Genomic DNA, 17,132 nt, shown 5'->3' on the forward strand with positions numbered 1-17,132 from the left:
TGCTGGCGTTGGAAGATGAAGACGTGGAGCAGAAATGGGTAAGGTGGGTGGGGTTATAGCTGGAGTCACTGTGGTTGACGCACCAGACGCGCCTGATCCACGGAGAGTTGTCTGAATCCCATCCAGCCGAGTAGAGAGATCCTGGAGACAGCGGATGATGTGGCCCTGTGCAGCCTCCTGATGTTCTAGTCGGGCTGCCAGTTCTTGCATCGGCCTGGCCGCTTGATCCTGGTCTCCGGCTGGATTCATTAGGTCAGTGCTTACTGTCACAACTGAGGGCCTGAGCTGACGGGAGGCAGCCTCAGTTGTAGGGGCTGAGATGTACCGGAACCTGGGAGGTTGTATCAGACCCCTGGACATGTAAGTAACATGAATAATAACTGCCCGAAGGCGTGACCACGACAACTTGGATAAAAGTCAATGATGTTTATTATGACAACTCCGCAACACAGCAGCAGTAAAAGAAAACGTAAAAGTCAGCAAAGAATAAATACAGTTCCTGGGTACTACAGGATGGCAGGAGCCACAGGGCACTGGTAGTGTGAGATAGTTCTTATGATCTTCTAGATGGAAAGTCCTTACCAGGCCCGACTGTAGCAATGGAGGTAACCCAGGATTGTGCCAGCTGGTGTTCCAGGAAAAGCTGGGTTGCTGAAGATAAAACAGCTGCTGTGGATACTGGCTGGAACCAGACTGTTGTTAGCACGGAGTGGATACTGGCTGGAACCAGTTAAATAATAAATTAACTTGGGAGCGATGAAATATGAACTGAAATGTAGAACTTGAGAGCGGAGAAATAATAATACCGGTGGAGAGTGGTAAAGTGTAGAAAGGACACCGGCCCTTTAAGGGAAGCTGTACTCTGCTGGAAGCTGAGCTGGAAGCAGGTAATGTTGTAGCTGGAAACAGATGAATCCACAATGGATTGGAGAGTCAGGCTACACCGCAGGTGGAATGCTGGTGCGGGTCTCTATGGTGGAAGTCTTGAGACAGGAGCTGGAACCTGGAAGACAATCACAGGAGAGAGACAAACAGGAACTAGGTTTGACAACCAAAGCACTGACGCCTTCCTTGCTCAGGCACAGTGTATTTATACCTGCAGCAAGGAAGGGATTGGCTAGGCAATTATGCAGATTATCAATACTGAGAACAGATTGGTGGAAATGATCAGCTGACAGAATCCAAGATGGCTGCGCCCATGCAGACACTTGGAGGGAAGTTTGGTTTGTAATCCATGTGGTAATGAAAACAGTAATGGCGGCGCCGGCCACCGGAGACAGGAGGCGCCAGGCTGACAGATGCACATCCAACCACGCGGACACAGCGGAGGCCGCGGCTGACGTAATCGCCACTCAGACACTCTGCATGCAGAAGTTCAGGGACGGCGGCGGAGGCCGCGGGAGACGCCATGCCAGGTGTAATATGGCGTCCACTGTGACAGCGTCCCAGAGTGACAGGAGAGGATACAGGAATGTACACATCAGGATAACAGATGGAATCCGGTCCTGGAGCGCTGAGCCAGCCTTAGGAGGCATCTGATGGGTAAGAAATGGCGTCCAGATACCCGGATCGTGACAGACGTAGTCAGGGCCCTGAAAATATATGTTTCCAGGACGGCTGGAGTCAGAAAATCTGATTCGCTGTTTATCCTGTATGCACCCAACAAGCTGGGTGCTCCTGCTTCTAAGCAGACGATTGCTCGTTGGATTTGTAGTACAATTCAGCTTGCACATTCTGTGGCAGGCCTGCCACAGCCAAAATCTGTAAAAGCCCATTCCACACGGAAAGTGGGCTCATCTTGGGCGGCTGCCCGAGGGGTCTCGGCTTTACAACTTTGCCGAGCAGCTACTTGGTCAGGGGCAAACACGTTTGCTAAATTCTACAAATTTGATACCCTGGCTGAGGAGGACCTGGAGTTCTCTCATTCGGTGCTGCAGAGTCATCCGCACTCTCCCGCCCGTTTGGGAGCTTTGGTATAATCCCCATGGTCCTTTCGGAGTCCCCAGCATCCACTAGGACGTTAGAGAAAATAAGAATTTACTTACCGATAATTCTATTTCTCATAGTCCGTAGTGGATGCTGGGCGCCCATCCCAAGTGCGGATTGTCTGCATTACTTGTACATAGTTATTGTTACAAAAACCGGGTTATTGTTGTTGTGAGCCATCTTTTCAGAGGCTCCTTCTGTTATCATGCTGTTAACTGGGTTCAGATCACAAGTTGTACGGTGTGATTGGTGTGGCTGGTATGAGTCTTACCCGGGATTCAAAATCCTTCCTTATTGTGTACGCTCGTCCGGGCACAGTATCCTGAGGCTTGGAGGAGGGTCATAGGGGGAGGAGCCAGTGCACACCAGGTAGTCCTAAAGCTTTTTACTTTTGTGCCCAGTCTCCTGCGGAGCCGCTATTCCCCATGGTCCTTTCGGAGTCCCCAGCATCCACTACGACTATGAGAAATAGAATTATCGGTAAGTAAATTCTTATTATTACATCACTGCTGTGTTGCTGCTACATATAGTTCCTCACAGTGCCCAGGGACCCCTTCGCATATGATACATATATCATATGGGAATCTGTGGATGGTATATATATATATATATATATATATACACTGCTCAAAAAAATAAAGGGAACACTTAAACAACACAATGTAACTCCAAGTCAATCACACTTCTGTGAAATCAAACTGTCCACTTAGGAAGCAACACTGATTGACAATCAATTTCACATGCTGTTGTGCAAATGGAATAGACAACAGGTGGAAATTATAGGCAATTAGCAAGACACCCCTAATAAAGGAGTTGTTCTGCAGGTGGTGACCACAGACCACTTCTCAGCTCCTATGCTTTCTGGCTGATGTTTTGGTCGCTTTTGAAAGCTGGCGGTGCTTTCACTCTAGTGGTAGCATGAGACGGAGTCTACAACCCACACAAGTGGCTCAGGTAGTGCAGCTCATCCAGGATGGCACATCAATGCGAGCTGTGGCAAGAAGGTTTGCTGTGTCTGTCAGCATAGTGTCCAGAGCATGAAGGTGCTACCAGGAGACAGGCCAGTACATCAGGAGACGTGGAGGAGGCTGTAGGAGGGCAACAACCCAGCAGCAGGACCGCTACCTCCGCCTTTGTGCAAGGAGGAACAGGAGGAGCACTGCCAGAGCCCTGCAAAATTACCTTCAGCAAGCCACAAATGAGCATGTGTCTACTCAAATGATCAGAAACAGACTCCATGAGGGTGGTATGAGGGCCCGACGTCCACAGGTGGGGGTTGTACTTCCAGCCCAGCACCGTGCAGGATGTTTGGTATTTGCCAGAGAACACCAAGATTGGCAAATTCGCCATTGGCGCCCTGTGCTCTTCACAGATGAAAGCAGGTTCTCACTGAGCACATGTGACAGACGTGACAGAGTCTGGAGACGCCAAGGAGAACGTTCTGCTGCCTGCAACATCCTCCAGCATGACCGGTTTGGCAGTGGGTCAGTAATGGTGTGGGGTGGCATTTCTTTGGGGGGCCGCACAGCCCTCCATGTGCTCACCAGAGGTAGCCTGACTGCCATTAGGTACCGAGATGAGATCCTCAGACCCCGTGTGAGACCATATGCTGGTGCGGTTGGCCCTGGGTTCCTCCTAATGCAAGACAATGCTAGACCTCATGTGGCTGGAGTGTGTCAGCAGTTCCTGCAAGACGAAGGCATTGATGCTATGGACTGGCCCGCCCGTTCCCCAGACCTGAATCCAATTGAGCACATCTGGGACATCATGTCTCGCTCCATCCACCAACGCCACGTTGCACCACAGACTGTCCAGGAGTTGGCGGATACTCTAGTCCAGGTCTGGGAGGAGATCCCTCAGGAGACCATCCGCCACCTCATCAGGAGCATGCCCAGGCGTTGTAGGGAGGTCATACAGGCACGTGGAGGCCACACACACTACTGAGCCTCATTTTGACTTGTTTTAAGGACATTACATCAAAGTTGGATCAGCCTGTAGTGTGTTTTTCCACTTTAATTTTGAGTGTGACTCCAAATCCAGACCTCCATGGGTTAATAAATTTGATTTCCATTGATAATTTTTGTGTGATTTTGTTGTCAGCACATTCAACTATGTAAAGAACAAAGTATTTAATAAGAATATTTCATTCATTCAGATCTAGGATGTGTTATTTTAGTGTACCCTGTATTTTTTTGAGCAGTGTATATATATGCAGTGCATAAGCGGCACTCACCAGACTGAAGAATTTAATGTAAAAAAATAAATATATATATATATATATATATATATATACCGTGGAAGGCACCAGAGCAGTTAATCAGCTTTCACTGGGATGAGTGCCGGACGTAAGGCTCATATATATATATATGTTTATAGGATGTGAAGTTGCTGGGGTTTAAGGGTGCCCCCAGAAAAATAAATGTACCGGGCCCCAAGATTTCTGTTGCCAGCCCTGACCACCAGTGCAGAGCTTGCTCAGGAATGACAGCAGGCAGGTGTTAGTGAATCTGTACACACACAGTGAGGAGAAGACTTTTGGAGGATGGCCTGGTGTCAAGAAGGGCTGCAAAGAAGCCACTTCTCTCCAGGAAAAACATCATGGACAGACTGGTATTCTGCAAAAGGTACAGGGATTTGACTGGGGTAAAGTCATTTTCTCTGATAAATAATAAAGGATTGTGAACATCCATGCCACAGTCTGTTTGCTCTACTGCCTTCGAAAAGGCGTTTCCGCTGTATTAAATCCAGAATTTCACGGTTCAGAAACAGTTTTTTCCCTTCAGTTATAGTAAGGATGAACCTGACTGGGGAGTTCTAATATCTGTTCTGTTCTGACTAATATGCATATGTGGTTGCTCTGGTTGAAATTTCGTTGTTCTGTACAATATTTTATTGTTTGATCAATGACAAAGTATTTATCTTATCTTTTATCTTTATCTGATATAAATCTCATTTTAGATTGTTTGGGGCATATGGAAAAACGCTTGTCCAGAGACAGAAAGGTGAACGCTACCATCAGTCCTGTGTCATGCCAACAGTAAAGCATCCTGAGACCATTCATGTGTGGGGTTGCTTCTCAGCCAAGGGAGTGGGCTCACTCACAATTTTGGCTAAGAACACAGCTATGAATAAAGAATGGTACCAAAACATCCTACAAGAGCAACTTCTCCCAACTGCCCAAGAACAGTTTGGTGATGAACAATGCCCTTTCCAGCATGACTGAGCACCTTGCTATAAGGGCAAAAATTACAAGTAAGTTGCTCGGGGAACAAAACATTGAAATTTTGGGTCCATGGCCAGAAAACTCCACAGGCCTTAATCCCATTTAGAAGTTGTGGTCAATCCTCAAGAAGCGGATGGATAGACAAAAACCCACAAATTCTGACAAACTCTCAAGCACTGATTAGGCAAGAATGGGCGGACATCAATCAGTATGTGGCCCAGAAGTTGACTGACAGCATGCCAGGGCGAATTGCAGAGGTCTTGAAAAAGAAGGGTCAACACTGCAAAAAGTGTCTCTCTGCATAAACTTAATGTAATTTTGAATAAAAGCCTTTGACACTTATGAAATGCTTGTAATTTTACTTCAGTATGGCATAGTAACATCTGACAAAAAGGTCTAAAAAAAAAACTGAAGCAGCGAACTTTGTGAAAACCAATACTTGTGTCATTCTTAAAAATTTTGGCTACTTTTTCAGGTGATGTCACACAGGTACCATGGCAGGAAAACGGATAAATAAGAAAGCAGGCAGATGAATGAGCGGATACATGTTTTGGTCCATTGCCTCTGCTCTTACCTCTCTTTTCAGTGACCTCTTGGGCAGCCAAAATAAAGATCCAACCAGAATCCATGGTTTCCCAAGCCATGGCTAATACTGAAGAACTATCTTCTCATAGCCAGTTGACATCACGGTCACATGGCTTGGTTGAAGTGGGGAAAACACATTACTGGCATCACCATTGTGCTTACTTCATCACTGGTGGAGAAACATCACACTTTAGCCAACAGTAGTAAAATTGTTGATCATCAGTAGTAAACCATTGATGGTTGCTAACTGTCAACAGCCATCCCTACTTTTGCACAGTAAAAACAGTGTTTTACAGGGTATTCATCAACTCTGGGCCATGATCTCAGAAGAAAGCAGTATTGACCTCCGGTCTGAATTAACTACTATGTGCCCTAGGCCCCCGTCTATGGATTGTTGGTCTCTTGTGATACCTACAGATACTCAGGCAGCCTTTAATTTAATTCAGCATGGATTGGATTCAGGAGGTGAGCAGTCTCCTGAGTCTATGACTGTCACAATAGACCTATTTTAGGTAAGAGGTACATTAGCATTACAATATAGTACATACCCCATGAACAGGTATGTGCTGCACCTCCCCAGTTCCAGCACAGATTACCCTGATATCTGAAATACTGCCCAGAGTGAGTCACCATTCGATTCTTGGGGCTACATAATGTTGTTTCACAATGTGTTTCACTAACCTTAGTTACTAATACCTTTGCAGTCATATTGGGCAATTCAATTCTCAGCCATGTGTAGTCATGATGTGCAGATGTGTGTATCTCAGAGAAATTTGGTACCTCAAAGTCTCATATTTTCCTGTGTATCCATATGGGGTGTGGTGTACAGTGTGGGTGGTACTGGAGGCCAAAAGGTGCTGGTGTTTCTTTGTTACTTTTCTGTCATTGCTTCTAATTGAATTGACCCTGTGTATGCAGAAGGGATGCAGTTAAAATGCCGGCTGTTGGGATCCCGACGTTCAAGATACCGAAGCCAGAATCCCAACAGCTGACATTATACTGGCGGCTGGTATCTCGACACCTGCCCGGAATTCCCTCTTGGTTGGTGAGTCCACGCCACCAACCGTGTGGGAATAGAACCTTTGGCGAGCGTCACCGGGCCTGAAGCAATGCAAGCGCAGCAAGCCTGTCACTCCTCCTCTAGCGGTAATGATTTCCTCTATGTGATCCTCCAGATGGTACCCAGAAAGGAAGAAGACAACATATGGTCCAATATTGCTTCAGTATTTTTACTACGATTAGGAAGGGAATCGCACTCACATTATATTAGTAATAAGTAGGCGTATATCTCACTCAGAGGCGAGTTGTCACTGTTGATCCTATTTTCACAGGAGATTTCAGGCTTTTTTTGACCAAAAGAATCTCTAGAAGGTAAGTGTTTTCACACACCCCCAGGGATGAGAGAAGCAAATAATAGTGCAATCCTTTTTTCCAAAAGAGATAACCATATTTAATAAAATACACTCGTAAAGTTAAAACATTCATATAGCGGGGGCGTGGCCTGACCTGCATCTGGTGTAGACGTGCCTGTATGAGCTCCTGCCGGCCCTGCACTCAAAACACACATTTCACTCCTGATTCTCCCCCCTGGCGAGCATCCACCGTGCCCAACATCTGAGGAGCCTGGAGAGGTGCCCCCTGGCACTATTTAGCAATTGAGGCCTCCGCTTCGTCCCGAAGCCGGGACCTCGAGTTTGGGGCCCTCCCGGGCACGGGCTCCGGGACCGGATCGCGGCCGTGCCGGGACCTCCGGCGGCTCCCCCAAACATACAAGCCGGCTCACCCAAGTCCCCTCTCCTGCCCTAGACCATCGGGGACAGCGGCAAGGATCAGGCTCCCGCTCCCTGCCCTCCGAATCCGCGGCTTCGGCCCTCTAGTGACCGCATCCACTCCGGCGGTGGCCATCTTGGTACACCCGGCCCGCCGGTCGCCTGCACACTGCTGCCCCCACGAGCCAGCCCTGCCTCCCATAAGACCTCCTGCAATATAAACGCTCCCTCAGTAGTGATAACAAAGGGTCTGCTGCTGCTTTTGAGGCTCCAGGGAGTTGAGGCCTACACCAGTACCGGGATCCGGGGCCTAGATTAGCTGCATACTCCCACCTGCTGAGCCCTGTCAGTGTGGAGGCCTGTTGGAGCCACTTATCTTCCCCTGCAGCTGTGGAGGGCCTGGCTCCCTCTCTGTGCTCCCTCCTCACACTCCTCGACCCTGCATAATACAGTGGGAGCATCACGGGAGGGGTGAGTGTCTGCCCAGGAGGGCACTGCCTGCCCGACATCTATGACGCTGTGCTACCAGTAGTTGTCCGGGTACCTGACTCCCCCTCTCCCTTGCTCGCTGGAGACCTGCCCTTCGGCACTGCTGGAGGGATATGACCGGTTGCCAGTCCTATGTTGAGGCCGTTCTTCTGATGTAGTCCAGAACGATTACACACCACCACCTTTGAACTCTCTGCTTACCTAACCTCCACTACATATTCTCCGGGATCCATCGCTTCAGAATGGCGCCGAAAAAGGTTAAAGCGGTCCTCCCTCCTAGAGTATCTTTGCCGTCCCAGAAAGCAGCTTCTGCCCCCTCTACTGCACGTAAGTCCCCAATAGCCACCTCTGCGACAGACCCTCCCTGCAGATCTGCTTCTGTTCCAGGGTTCGACCCGGACTCTGATGCCCCGCTCACGGTCAAAACTCCGTATCAGGCTCTATCAGCGTTTAAAACAGAGCTGACTCAAGATCTCACAGCGGCAGTCCGAGAGGTCAAGACAGAACTGCATGCTATAGGGGAACGCACAGACCATCTGGAACGGAAAGTCGAGGAATTGGTCTCGTCCCACAATGACCTCATAGCGGCTCATGATCAACAGCAGAATGACCTGGAGGCATTCAAACTCAAGATGGCGGATATCGAGGACAGATCTCGGCGCAATAATATCAAGATCCGAGGCATTCCTGACTCCGTGCAAAACTCCGAGCTGGAAGATTATGCCACAGCATTATTTAGGAAGCTCTTACCCAGGGCTGACCCCAGGGAGCTGCTTATAGACAGGGTCCACAGGCTACCTAAACCACGCTCTGTCCCCCCCTCGCTTCCGCGGGATACGCTCATGAGAGTACACTTCTTCACGACGAAAGAACGCATCCTAAAGGCGGCAAGGGACTCGGATGCTGACGCGCTTGGTGGATTACAGCTCTTTCCGGATTTCTCGGCTTTGACTTTGGCTAAAAGGCGTTCGTTTCTTCCTGTTACCCTGGTGCTCCGTGACCAAGAGATCAATTATAGATGGGGTTTTCCGGTGAAGCTCATCATCTTCTATGATAATAAATCCTACACGGTTACCTCATTGGAAGCTGGAGTCAAGCTGCTATCGGAGTGGGATATTTCTGTCACGCTGCCGCCTGGATCCAAGAAACAGTCAACCCTTCAATCGGAGTGGATCGTCGCCTGAAGTCGTCACTGTAAACTTGGACTTTGAATGTGGACGTTATGCTGTTCTGTCCTAACAGATAGGTCTTAGCCTTTCGTCTAGACGCGGACACGTGAGTCACCCTGTTAGTAGTTGTAACGCTGGAGCCCCGGCTCCATACCCATGGTTTAGTTCATTAGTGCATACGTATATGTTCTCTGTTGTCTTTACATGGTTGGTAGGCATATGTGTATCTGTACATGTCTCTTTTTCTTTTTTTTCCCCTCATCTAGGTTCATAGGTGGTGGTGGCGTTAGGCCACATGTTCCCCCTCGTTAATGTACTACTGCATTTTTTTGCTTTCCTTGCAGTAGTTACACCGACCCGATGTACTGGGTCGTTTTGGTTTGTTCTTACCCTTTTTTCCCCTGTTACTTCCTCCCCCCCTCCCCCCCCATCTCACGACACTCTAACTAATGGTATGAGACAAAATAATTTCTTATATGTATACCGAAATATCTCACCACTCATGGCGTGCCTTGGATCGCCTCGATGATCCAGGTTTTATCCATGAACGTTAAGGGGTTAAACTCCCCAAATAAGCGAAGGTTAGCATTGGACTATTTTGCTAGGCACAAGACAGATGTTATTGCGCTGCAGGAGACGCACTTTTCGTCCTTAGCGCCCCCTACGTTTAAAGACCACAGGTTCCCTATCGGTTATTTTGCAAACGGCCCCTTTAAGAGGAACGGTGTAGCTATATTGTTTAAAAACTCTGTTTCCTTCACTTTACACTCCCAAGTGCCCGATAAAAATGGCCGTTATCTCATCTTGAGTGGCCTTTTAAATGACAAACCTGTAACCTTGGTTTCAGTTTATGCCCCTAACTCAAACCAAGTGGCCTTTATACGTAAACTATGTTTGGTTATCCAGAAGAACCGTACAGGCTCGCTCCTTCTCATGGGGGACTTCAATCTGGTCCTTGACCCTAGATTGGACAGGTCTCCCAGGCCTGCCCCTTCTCCATTAGCCTCCTCTAACGCCCCATGCTCAGCCTTCCGTAATCTCCTGGCTGAATTTGACCTCTACGATATTTGGCGAGTGCAAAACCCAACGGGCCGTGAGTACACATACTATTCTCCAGTTCACAACTCCTATTCCCGCATTGACTTCCTGTTTTCCGATAAATGGACCCTCCAATTCACCAAATCCGCTGATATCCTTCCAATAACCTGGTCAGACCATGCCCCGCTGGTTCTTAAATGGGATCTTAATAGTCAGCACGCCCCGCCCCGACCTTGGAGACTCCCGCCTCACTTACTGACCAACCCCGTATCTAAAAAATTATAGTAGACAGCATCGTGTCCTACTTGGAATTTAATTCTCCTTCGGACACGTCCACTCTGAATTTCTGGTGCGCATTGAAGGCTGTAGCTAGAGGCGCGGCGATACAGGCAGGAGCCCACCTTAAGAAACTTCATCAACAACGCTTGAATGATTTGGAGCGTAAATTAAAGGAACTGTAGGAGAAAAACCAAGCTCGACCTTCGAGATCTCTCCAGAAAGAGTTAGCTGATATTAGGTCCCAGCTTCAGACATTGCTTATGGTACGTACCCAGGCCTCATTAAACAGGATGCGGCAGAAATTTTACCTGGCAGGGAATAGACCGGGAAAACTGCTTGCTCGTAAGCTTAGAGCGCAACAAGTGAGGAATAGAATTAAGCTCATTATGTCCCCAACAGGCACCAAAATATCTAACCCTTTGGAGATATCCAATCAGTTTGCTGACTTCTATTCCCAACTTTATAACCTCGCGACTGACCCTTCTACCCCGCAGCCCACTCTCCCCTCTATCAATACCTTCCTCGCTGATTTGAAACTTCCTTCCATTACCGACGACCAATTAGAAGTGCTGAATGCCCCCTGGTCCATAGCAGACACGTTAAGGGCGATTAAATCCCTCCCAAAAGGTAAAGCGCCAGGCCCTGATGGCTTTCTAAATGATTTTTATGTTTCACTCCAGGACCTCCTGGCTCCATCCTTGGTAACAGTTTATAATGAAATCACTTCCCAGGGCACGCTCCCAACGGAGATGCTGGAGGCTCGCATTGTCACGATTCCTAAACTAGGTAAAGACTTGACTTCTTGCCAGAACTACCGCCCCATTGCGCTGTTAAATGGAGACATTAAAATCTATGCTAAATTAATAGCTTACCGACTGAACACCCTCCTCCCCTCCTTGATACACCCCGACCAGGTCGGATTTATCCCTGGTCGGCAAGCGTCTGATAATACCCGTAGAGTATTCAACCTCGTAGACTCCATAACCCGTGAACAGGGCCTCCTCCTGTTGTCCTTAGATGCGGAGAAGGCTTTCGACCGCATAAACTGGACCTACATACGAGAAGTATTATTGAAATTTGGCTTCCGCGACCGTATCCGGTCATCCATACTAGCCCTGTATAGCTCGCCCTCGGCCCGGGTCTTTAGTAATGGTTTCCTCTCTTCCCCCTTCCCAATTTACAATGGCACACGTCAGGGTTGCCCCCTCTCCCCTCTCATTTTTGTCCTGGCGATTGAGCCTTTGGCTGCTAAGATTCGGGCAGACCCACAATTTCCAGGCCTCCACCTCGGCACAGCCCCCCATAAACTATGCTTATTTGCAGATGATGTCCTTTTATTTGTAACTGACCCCTGCTCCTCACTCCCGCACTTACACAATATTTTAGATAAGTACTCTGCAGCGTCCTACTATAAATTAAACACAACTAAAACTGACGCCCTGCCTATAAATCTCGCCCACTCCATGGCCTCTTTGCGTACCAAATACCCTTACAATTGGCAAACAACTTCGATAAAGTATTTGGGTATTCACATCCCCCCATCCTCCTCTTCTGTATTTGACGTTAACCTCCCCCCTTTACTGACTGCGCTACAACTGTCCACCAAATCGTGGCTCAATTATGAGATATCATGGCTGGGACGCCTGGCCGCCTTTAAAATGTCGTTGCTTCCCAAACTAATGTTTCTGTTTCGTACAATTCCCTTTGCCTTCCCCAAGAAATATTTAGACAAGGCTACCACTATCCTCACCAAATATGTCTGGGCTTTGCGACCGCCTAAATTGTCCCGCGCCAGGATGTCATTACCTAGGAGAGTTGGTGGCCTCGACATGCCTAACCTTTCTCTATACCAAGAAGCTTGCCTCTTGGCTCAGATTAAAGCAATTACTAGTGATACACACTCGGAGTGGACGTGTCTAGAGGGACTAGCCTGCTCCAGGTTCCCCTTGAAGGACCTTTTTTGGCTACCCAAACCCATGCGACCCCCGGACCTCCGCCTTCTCCCCTCAACTCGAGCCACCCTACAGGTCTGGGATAAACTGACCATCGGCTCATCATCTCCCCTCCATACATTGCCACGAATTTCCCTACGCACAGTAACCGCCTTAATCCCTAATCTTAATTTGTCAGGTTGGCGTTCTAGGGGGATCGGTCTACTGGGAGACCTGTTCAACGGGCCCGTGCTTAGCTCCTTCTCCACCATACAAGAACGCTTTGCTTTACCTGAATCTGAGAGGCTCAGATTCTATCAAATACAACATTGGTGGAATAGTCTACACCTTACCCCCTCCCCATTGCACCCTACTATGTCTCAGGCCTTGGGTCGTCTTTCTGGGGACACCTCGACAGGTGAGATCTCCTTTTGGTACAAGACACTACTAGCGTTAGTTCCCGTTCTCAAAACTAGAGCCCAAATCAGGTGGGAGGTAGATATTGGCTGTACCCTTACCGAACCTCAATGGCAACACATTTTTATGTCATCCTTTACTATGTCCAAATGCTTAAATCATTCCGAGATGCACGTCAAGTTATTGCATAGGTTATACCTCACACCTGATAGGCTGCATACGATTTGGCCTACATGCTCGAAGTTTTGCTGGCGCCTCTGTGGTGAGGTGGGCCATCTTTTTCACATTTTTTGGACCTGCCCCTCTATCAAGTTGTACTGGGTCGAGGTGTTTGGGCTAATGAACAAAGTACTTGGACTCACCCTGTCCCCCACCCCACTTATAGCTTTACTAAATGTCTACCCGCGCTCCGTGGGTGTTAATTTACAATACGTTTAGGTCACATTTGCCTTGCAGCCCGTGCGGCCTTGGCTCAGAACTGGAAACAATCTATACCCCCCCCTTAATGAAAGTCGTACATAAAATCCAGAAGCAATTCTTGATGGAGACTGAGTATATGCCTTGCTCCCTTTCTGCCAAGTCCCCTCTAATACGTTGGAAGCCTTGGCTGCTTTTTACCACGGAGGGTGAGGGAGCCAACCTGGTAAGGCGATCTTCCTCCCCGGACATTCATCCCCACACCCCTCCCCTAGATGGAGACACCCCCTCTCCCTGAGCCTGGGACCGCTCGAGGCTCTTGGTTGCAACTTGCATTATTGTGGATTCAATGTTTCTTTTTTTTTTTTTTTCTTCCATTCTGTATGCCCCACTGCATTACACCCATTGTACCCCTCCTGAACATGTCTGATCGATTTTGAAAAGTATGTATAAGTATACAAATTGTCTCTCCTATGTATTTACTGCTCCCCCTTCCCCTTCTCCCCTTTTATTCTTTCTGTACCCCTGTTTTGCATAATAAAAAATCTGAATAAAAATCATTGATGTTAAAAAAAAAAACATTCATATAGCATATCATAGCGACATGTATGGAGCCTATGACACGCCCACAAGACAAGGTGGTTCTGTGCACTCATATTGTTGCCCCAAAACATTCAATTTCACAGAAAGACAGGCGGAAATGTTCTGTATGCATGTTCTGTAGGACAGACGCATCAATTCGCATCTGCGCATGCACTGTATGCAAGAACTCGCCATTTGCTCCTGTGTGTGTAGAGATCCATACAACTCGGAATTAGGTCCAAAGCCTCCATATCAGGCATTAATAAATTATGTAATCTAAAAAATAAAGTCCAATTTATTTTAGGTATCAATTAAATGTATTGTAGATGCCAGTTAAAAAACGTAGGAACATTTTACTAATCCGCATAAAATTAGTTTCTAATTACAAGATTTGATAGAGATAGGCTATAAAATGTAATAATCTAATATAATATATTAGAAAATGTGACACCTAGGTGTCATGTATTGATGCTTTTATAATACATCTTTAACTTACTTAAGCTCTCCGAGTGCCGCTGCTTTTGTATTCTACAGATAGATATATATATATATATATATACATATATATATATTTGAGAGAGAGACACGTGTGTGTGTGTGTGTGTGTGTGTGTGTGTGTGTGTGTGTGTGTGTGTGTGTGTGTGTGTGTGTATATACACACACATATGAAGAATGAGGTGGCACTCCTGGACACTCAAATAGGTGAAACAAGCTGGTGCTTTTAATATCAAAGCACTAGCTTGTTTCACCTATTTGAGTGTCCAGGAGTGCCACCTCATTCTGCATGCATATTAATGGGATAAGGCTTTTCCTTAGGAGAACACCCTGGCAAGTAATCTGTAGCCAACATAGGAGTGCTGGATCACTGGTATTTGTGTGTGTGTGTGTGTGTGTGTGTGTGTGTGTGTGTGTGTGTGTGTGTGTGTGTGTGTGTGTATATATATATATATATATATATATATATATAGTGATTTAAAAGTCGCAGTACACCCTTTTGTTTCAAAAACTGCAGAAAATGGACTTAGATTCAAAGTGGCGCCCATGTTCGGTACATAACCTAAAAGATAGGCCACCTCACCCATACCTTACTGCAGTATTCAGTTTTCCCATTTCCTGCACAGTTTTTGAATCAAAAGGGTGTGTTGCGACTTTTGATTCAGTATGTGTATATATATATATATATATATATATATATATATACACAGTATATATATAGTATATATATATATATATATATATATATATATATGCAGAAGAATGCAGCGCCACTTATGAGAGTATATCTACCAGTTTTACTTTTGTGGTAATAAATTTCTTGTATCAAAGCGACACTCCCAATTTATTGGGCGTCAGTTGACCCTTAAATATACAGTATTGGTTGATTACTGTGAAGGTATGTGGTAATAGGGGATAAGGGTTCAAGCGACCAATGGTGTCAATCTGGACGGGGAAAATGTCTTATAGGTATAAATAGACATGGTAACCAAGATAATAGTTTAACAAAGGGTTTTTATTTAAAAAATTCAGCTATTCTGAATAGGTGAACAATATTTAAAATCAAGAGAAATAAAAGAGCATAAAAAAGCTTAAATGATGTAGTGGGAGGTCAGTGAGGGAAATTCCAACGCGTTTCGTCCTTCAGAATGCGTTTCATCCTTCAACCCCTTGAAGAAGTCTGAAGGATGAAACGCATTGGGATTTCCTTCACTGACCTCCCACTACATCAGTTAAGCTTTTTTATGCTCTTTTATGTGTCTTGATTTGAATATTGTACTTTTATTCAGAATAGCTGAATTTTTTAATTTTCTATTTGGTACTTAGACTCTGTATAACACAAAATAAAAACCTTTTATTAAACTTTTATCTTGATTACCATGTCTATTTATACCTATATAAAATCTGGAAATCCCCCTTGTATGTTTGCTCCTGGACTTGAAAAATAAACCTAGGCTGGATTGGACTCCCTGGTTGTTCGTAGGACATCATGGGGCATATACAATTAGGTGTGAGGTTTTGTCTGCAAAAAAACTTGCAGACATTGCCCGATTTTGGATTACCACGGGTATGACCGCTCCTGATACAGTTTCCAATTTAAAAAAAAATGGTTGCTGTTTTTTTATGGGCAAAATCCCATGGGGAAAAAAAAAGCATCTGGGCACTTACCTGTGTGTTCCGGCCACTCCAGTGTTCTCCATGACTCCTTGTAAGCTCCCCTCCATCAGGAAAGTGAGGAGGCTGCTGGGAGATGTAGTTCTCCCTGCTGCTGCCACTAGGGGTTACACACACATGGGGGTCTCACACACACACATTCCACTGGTGAAGAAGACCAGCCTATCAAGAGCCAGGGAAAAAGACAGCTTTGCAGAAGGTGAGTAGTGAAGGACTAAGTAAACGAATTGGGAACTTCCAGTTGCTTAATTAGTCATGGGAGATGGACCTTGGGGTTTTGTAGCAAGTCCCTATAACTTTACCTAAGAAATAAGGATTTTAGGAAAAATTAGTTGTGCTCAGAACAAAAAATCAAAACCCTGCACCCAATTGAATACCAAAAATATTGCACCTGCGGGAAAAGCCCAGCAGGTGCAAGATTTTTGGCAAACTCACACCTAATTGGATATGCCCCTATGAGCTTCCATGAGAAATCCCCCGCTCCCGCCCCCATAAAAAACTCCATGTTTTATTACTATTCTGATAGCATCACAACTGATGTAATATAAAGGTATGTATCCTTTCAATATTTACTGTTTTATCCATAGTATCATCTGTAGATTTCGCACTTCCCATGCACCATACTCCTGTATAGAGTAAAAATAAAACCTTTAATTGTTCTTCATACTGTTTTTGTTATAACATTTAAAAACATGTAATACTATATATATATATATATATATATATATATATATACACACACACTGCTCAAAAAAATAAAAGGAACACTTAAACAACACAATGTAACTGCAAGTCAATCACACTTCTGTGAAATCAAACTGTCCACTTAGGAAGCTACACTGATTGACAATCAATTTCACATGCTGTTGTGCAAATGGAATAGACTACAGGTGGACATTATAGGCAATTAGCAAGACACCTCCAATAAAGGAGTTGTTCTGCAGGTGGTGACAACAGAAATAAAGGAGTTGTTCTGCAGGTGGTGACAACAGACCACTTCTCAGCTCCTATGCTTTCTGGCTGATGTTTTGGTCACTTTTGAAAGCTGGCAGTGCTTTCACTCTAGTGGTAGCATGAG

Source organism: Pseudophryne corroboree, chromosome 6 (assembly GCF_028390025.1).
Source record: "Pseudophryne corroboree isolate aPseCor3 chromosome 6, aPseCor3.hap2, whole genome shotgun sequence".
Lineage (NCBI taxonomy): Eukaryota > Metazoa > Chordata > Amphibia > Anura > Myobatrachidae > Pseudophryne > Pseudophryne corroboree.